This window comes from Panthera tigris, chromosome A3, assembly GCF_018350195.1.
Source record: "Panthera tigris isolate Pti1 chromosome A3, P.tigris_Pti1_mat1.1, whole genome shotgun sequence".
In the NCBI taxonomy this organism is placed as follows: domain Eukaryota; kingdom Metazoa; phylum Chordata; class Mammalia; order Carnivora; family Felidae; genus Panthera; species Panthera tigris.
In genome coordinates this window covers 19,990,077-19,997,051 of record NC_056662.1, presented here as the reverse complement: position 1 = coordinate 19,997,051, position 6,975 = coordinate 19,990,077, and the positions used below count along the sequence as shown (strand labels likewise).

Sequence of the window (6,975 nt, the reverse complement as noted above, 5' to 3'; positions counted from 1 at the left end):
CACACTTTCGATTTCAGTCGACTCTGTGTCTCCTGGATTGCAATCCCCAAAACCCCAAATAAACGCTTTTGGTTGCTTTACAGCCTCGTCGTCTTCTTGGTAGACAGCCTGTATATATTTGCATACTTTAAAAGCTGCTGTCTGAGGCTCTGGCTTCCAATCAGCCTGGATCTAAGTACTGACACTGACAGGTCTTGGTGCACGACCGGCAATTGCGAGCTGTTAAAAGTAAAGTCAGCTGGTCGGGCAATCACTGAGTTTCAAGAGACACCCAAGAGTTAGGGCAAGGTCGAGCCATACGTTTCCTTTCCTACATGAGGCCACCCCTTGAAGACTGGGTGGAGACATCCAGCAACCTGGTTGGGTGCACGCATCTCGATGTCAGGAGACAAACAGATGGACAGAGATGCAGGCAGTCAAAAGGACAGAGGTGATGACCAGATGCCCAGATGACCAGAGAAATAGACGGACAGAGATGCGGGCAGTCAAAAGCACAGAGGTGATGACCAGATGCCTGAGTATATAGGAGATCACCTAAGAGGCTATAGAGATTGGGAGGGAAAAGGCACAGAACAGAGGGACCCGGGGCCATCGCATTTAAGGAACTGCCACATCAGAACACCCTGCAGAGACCACGGAAAAGCAAACTGAATGAGAACATTTAAAGTGGAAACTAATGAGAACAAGGCCAAGAACGTGAGATCACGACCTGAGCCAAAGTCGGATGCCTAGCCAACTGAGCCACCCAGGTGCCCCTTTTTATTTATTTATTCATTCATTCATTTATTTATTTATTTTTAATTTTTTAATGTTTATTTATTTTTGGGAGAGAGAGAGACAGTGTGAAGAATGTTTCTAAAAGAAACAAGAAGGGGGATTTTCTTTTTTTTTCTTTTCTTTTTCAATTTGTTTCCTCTGACAGGATACAAGGCAAACACCCAGTATGCTTGAGTTTTAAAAGGATATTTCCTTTGCCCCACTTTTTTTTTTAATTTGAAGAAGGGGGATTTTCTAACTCAAAATATAAAATATTTTAGAAATAATAACAGTTGTCTAGAATCACATATTACACTGCGAAATGCCGGGAAACGGGAGAAGGGACGAAAAAATAAAATGTGCTAAATTTCTTGACTAAAATAGGATGGAGTCAAGGCTATTGTTTCTTCTTGACCTTGATAATTAGAGGAATATCAGATCAAGTATGTTATTTTGCAAAATTTTGTAGAAACAAAAAAACAGGATGATTCCTCCCAAATTACTGTAGGAGATTAAAGAAATCAGAGTTCAACTAGCAAAAGACAGGAAATAGAGGAAAATGGTAGGAAAGCATGAGATACAGAAAACATAAGATCGCAGAAGGAAGTGGGAATTTATCTTTTATGATGATAACTGTAAATGATTGTAAAACCACAATATTTAGAAACCACCGGTTCAGGTGAGAAACAAAAACACACCTCCTGGAAAAAACAATTTTTTTCAAATGTCTCATAAGATGTAAACACAGTATTTGGAAAATGTGTATCAGGAAAATGCAAATAAGTACAACATAGATGTGTCAGTATTAATATCGGACAGAGTAGACTCCCGGGCGGAAAAAAATATACAAAGAGGACAAGAGTGAACTTACTTGGAGTTAGATCCCGTTATGAACAAATAACTAATATTCTTTGCTAGTCTCAATGACTGAGTATTAAATAAATATGTAAATTAATCTTTTAGAAATTCAAAGGAAATGTTTTGTTTGGAATATATACATTACTCTCAACTAGACACATCATATAGACAAAATAAATAAGGAGGGAGAAGGCTTTATTAACGTGATACGAACACACAAACTTGTACGCTACACCTGATACACCTAAAGAATGAATAGTCATCTAGCCAGCTATGTTTCAAGAGTTTTCTCCTGCTGAATTTCAAGGAAGTCTTCCTCGGACTGGTTTAATTTTCCTTAGGGCATGGTTTTCATAAGAATGTGGATTATGTCTCTATTTTGTCCTCCCGTATGGTCATACTTCTCTGCTGACATTCTGGAGTCGGCACTATACATGTGTTCCCATACATGCAAGCACCCAGTCTTTTCTAGAAAGATTTGAAACTCCTTTTCTATAAATAAGGACTAGCTCTTCGGAGACTCATGGACTCTCTAGGTTCCCATTATACAAGTAAACTCTTGGGAATATTCACTGAATCTACCTTCACAGAAAGCTCTACCTTCACAGAAAACTGCCTTTTAATGTCTTGCTGTATTGAACAACTTTCCAAGACTTAACTCTTGCTCAGACTTTTAGAGGAACTCATTCGTATCACCCATGCTAGAGAAAAAAAACAAAAATATGTGAGGACGCAGAGTTGTCTCACACCAGCGAACTCCATTCCAGAGTTGTCTCACACCATTGCTCACAAAGGATGAACTGGCTCTAATAGCAGGAGTAGAAACTGGCTGATGTCCAGATGGGCACTTGCTAAATACATCTGGGTAAGTCCTCAAAATTGCAATCCTTGATTTTTTTGTCCTGACCACAATCGTCTTAAATACCTTTGGATTGTCAGACTGGTTATAAAACATTCTTTCTCTGGCTCCTTAGCCATATGCCAGAATTGGGAAAACTCACTAAGACTTCCCTACCCTGATCAGAATGCAGTATTTCTGATAAGCTTTGCAACGTGACTTCATCATCTATCATTCTTCTCCTCATCATCACCCTCCTCTTCATCATGCTTCCTAAACTATCACAACTGGAATTATCAACCATGCAGAACACTGTGCATATATTATGTAACTTAATCTTACAATAATGTCCAGCGTGGATGCCATTAAAACTTCCACGTTAGTGATGAAAAAATGGAGCTTTTCATGCCCAAAGCCACAGAATAAGTGCAGGGCAGAGCTGGTACTGTTAACACTCCTTTTTATCACAGAAACATCTCCCTTCTCCAGTGACCCTTCCTGTGGATTCTTATTCAGTCTCTAGTCGCGGGGATTCCCAGGTCATTTCAGGGATGTCTCCCTCTTTGACAGCTTCCAGAACGTTTGTAGCTTCTCCTTATTTCTGTTCTCCAATATCCTCAAGTGTTCAAGCACTAGTGAAAGAAATTATCCAGGCCCTCTCATTATATGCTCTTGGGAAACAGACCTAAAGCTAGGACATTCGGTGTTATCCTCGCTTACGGAGATTGGTGGGAATTTGTCTCACTTAAAGTCGTTTTCTTACAGTGTATCGTTACCACTTCCTAGGGGCAGGGGTAGCCAAATTCCACTTGAACGACTCACCATGCTATGTTCGATTCAAAATGGCCTCTCCTGTATATAGAAAACTATCTTCCTTGGGTCAAACTCAGGAGCTTTTGAGCTCTTTGTCATTCATTCATTCACTCATTCACTCACTCATTTTTCCACACATGATTAGTGCGTGTGTTCTGTGGGTCAGGCTCTCTGTTGGGGTGCTGGATGAATATTAATAAGGCAGGCATCCTGGAAGGCCTCAGTGAATTGAGTATTTAGGGAAGAACCAATAGGCAAGCTAAGAGCTGCAACAGAACAGTTGCTCTAACAGGGCGATGGCCAGGTAGGAAGATAATCATAGGTTGGAATCCCACCCACTCCTTGGCGAACATCCTGCTTGTCAGGCTAACCCTCCAGGCATTTCCAGACAAGTCTGCATATTCAGGATGTACACACTTTAGGCTCCCACTCTGGGACCCTGCTAGGCTGGGAACAGTACCAGGATCCACTTGGTTGTGGTCCAAGAGGGAGGGTGGTGGAAGAGAAAGTTATAGATGTGGATCCCTATCCCTTCCCCTTGCCCTGGGACAGAGTGCTTACCTGTCCGCCCCTCACCTGTTAGGGCTAGGGTCGATGCAAGCTAGCATTAGAGAAAAGTGTTACTGGAAAAAAAAATAGGCAAAAGGGAGGCACCAAACCTTTAGGAAAAAATACAGGGGAATATAGTCTGGGAAGAGGTAAATGTTAGCAGTTACCGGATTTGTTGGTCTTGTATGATATGTCTGCAGATTAGTAAGGAAGGTACATTTCCTTCAGGACCTCAAGCTTTGAGTGTCTTACCTGGCCTCTATTCTTCCCAGTGTGATATGGTCCCTAGAGTAGAAAATAGTGACAGCCATAGCTAATTTTTGGATTTGGTGCTTGAGTGAGCACTTATGCTCCAGACCATGCTAATCATTTCCCCTGCATTATTGCATTGCATCCTAAAAATAACCCTGTGGGGAAGGTAGTATAGCATGTTTTTTTCATGGGGCAGAGGAGAATAGAAAAGAAAAGGAACTTACTCAAGGGCCCACAGTAAGAGGTGAAAGGAGAACTTGGGAGTCCAGAGCTCTATGCTCTTAAGTACTGCATGCAACAGAGAAACACCATTCTGTACTATCAGTTACCAAATTTTATTTTTAAATTTCTAGTAACAGACTATACTGTACCTCTGTGTACTTCTAAGGGACTAACTAAAATGTCAAATAGAAACAAGGCGTCAGGATTGGGGCCTTCTACCGTGAGACATATTCTTGAAGGCGCATCTTCACAAGGCTTTACTTCAGAGAAAACTTTTAAGAATTATGGGGCGCCTGGGTGGCTCAGTCGATTGAGGATCTGACTTTGACTCAGGTCATGACCTTGTGGTTCATGAGTTCGAGCCCCGTGTCAGAGCCTACTTCAGATTCTGTCTCTCCCTCTCTCTCTCTGCCTTCCCGCCTCGTGTTCTGTCTCTCTCTCAAAAATAAACATTAAAAAAAAAAAAGAATCGTAGTATAAGATGAGTATCTTAAACCACAAAAAGGCGAGGACACGTAAGTGTTGAGGTTTATTTCTTGTATTTAGGATGGAGATTCATCCCAGTGAGAAAATGGATACCTCTGTGGCATTGGCCATTCCTTAAGTCTAAATAAAGGCCCATAACGTGTCTTGTGCTACGGCAGGTGGGTGGCAGCCGCATGTCATGGTTAAGCTCAAATAATCTGGAACAGAACTGGCTGGATTGGAATCCTGGCACTCCCACCGAATGACTGATTGTGTGAAATTGGGAAACTCTCTTCAATGTTCCTTCCATACTGTCAATTGGAGGCAATGCTAGTATTTGCAGGGTGGTGATGAATTAAGAACAAGACTGTTTCCCACAATTATTAGGCATGTGTTAATTACCAGGACACAGAGCCAGCTATTAGACAGGACATGAATGTGAACAAGCAGATACCAGGATGTAGGCGGAAGAGAGAAGGAGGGCTTTGACACAGCCACGTGCAAGGTTTGAAGAGAGGTCTCCTGGCTCCTGGGTGGCTCAGTTGGTGGAGCGTCCAACTTCAGCTCAGGTCATGATCTCACGGTTTGCGGGTTCGAGCCCCGCGTCGGGCTCCGTGACGACAGCTCGGAGCCTGGAGCCTGCTTCGGATTCTGGGTCTCCTCTTTCTCTGCCCTTCCCCCACTCTCCCCCACTCTATCCCTCTTGCTCTCTCTCAAAAATAAATAATAATAAGCATTTAAAAAAAAAGAAAGAAAAGAAGGTCTCAGAGGGAAGGGAGTGTGGCACTGAGTTCACAGGTGCAAAGATACACAGATGTGTTCCTGATAGCAAGGTGGAGAAGGGCACTGTCGTCCAAGGGAGCAGCTACGGAAATGAGGTCATGGCCGAGCAAGGCCGTCTTAGAAAACTGCAAAAGGAGAGGTGTGCCTGGGTTTAGAATCCTAGCGGGCGTCTTGTTGGAAAGCCAGCCTATAGAAGATGGTACCACGGAGAAGGATCTTGAGGCCACACTGAGTTGTTCAGACTTCACTCTGTGGGAAATAGGGGTCCGTGAGAAAGCTCCAAGAACAATAAATCATATTCTTGTTTGTCTCTGGGGTTTTTTTTTTGTTCCAAATATCGCTTTCTTACTTTATTTTTTAAATGGAAAAAAACTTTTAAAAATGTCCTTCCATCAAGGGAAATCTTGTATAATTATTATAAGCATACTAATCTACAGAAAAATTATAAATGATTATTTTTTATTTATGTTTCAGAGAGAGAGAGAGCTAAGCAGGGGAGGGGCAGAGAGAGAGGGAGACACAGAATCCGAAGCAGGCTCCAGGCTCTGAGCTGTCAGCACAGAGCCCGATGCACAACTTGAACCCACAAGTCATGAGATCATGACCTGAGCCGAAGTCGGACGCTTAACTGACTGAGCCACCCAGGGGCTCCTATAAATAATATTTCTAAATTACCTAAAGTCCCACAACCTTGAGAAAACGACCACTAACATTTCACTGAAGAACTTTCTGAAAGCACACAATTTCAATGAACTAATATTTTATACATGTTTTGGTCAATAATCTATGTGACTAGCTTTTCATGTCAATAAATAAAGGCATCCATGAGCATTTTAATGATGGCACAGTTTTCTATTTTATGGGGGTGAGGCAGTTCATTTACCCAGTCCTTACTGATGATAAAGCCCTTCTAATTTCTGAACATTACAAACAGCACTTCCACAAACAGTTTGAACCCGATGCAACAAAACCATCAAGTACCAGAGAGATCGGAAAACATCATAGATTCTTGAAAATTAAAACAAACAGACTTCAGGCTGCTACAGAATGAGAAGGGAACGCCATGCCCAGCACCTTGGCTTGGAGGTTGATTTTAGTCAGTAATTCAATTCTTAATCTCATATTTATTGGGCATCCACAATGCATCTCGTCCTCCTCTGATAATGGGATGCAATGGAGAACAAGTCAGAGAATGTCACTTTTATTACAGCATAGAAGCTAACAGGGGAGATAGATTATAAACTTATAAACAAATGACGTATTAGATATCCGGGAGCACTACATGAGGAATCAACACGGGATGGTATGAGACAGCATCATCCACTTTAGTTGGATCATCTGGGAAGGCTTCTCCAAGCAGCGGTCATTAAGGCTGGTAAATGAATGGCCAAAGGATGGAGGCAGGGGAAGATCAGGAAAGGGGAATTCAGGGAAGCGGC

General features: G+C 42.2%; 1 non-coding gene across 1 annotated transcript; it reads right to left on the bottom strand.

Annotated features, from left to right (window-relative positions):
- Window positions 1-904: 904 nt before the first annotated feature.
- Window positions 905-1,035, bottom strand: LOC122237535. The gene has a single exon (XR_006216137.1). It is a non-coding gene; the product is annotated as a small nucleolar RNA SNORA27 (small nucleolar RNA).
- Between the last annotated feature and the right edge of the window lie 5,940 nt (window positions 1,036-6,975).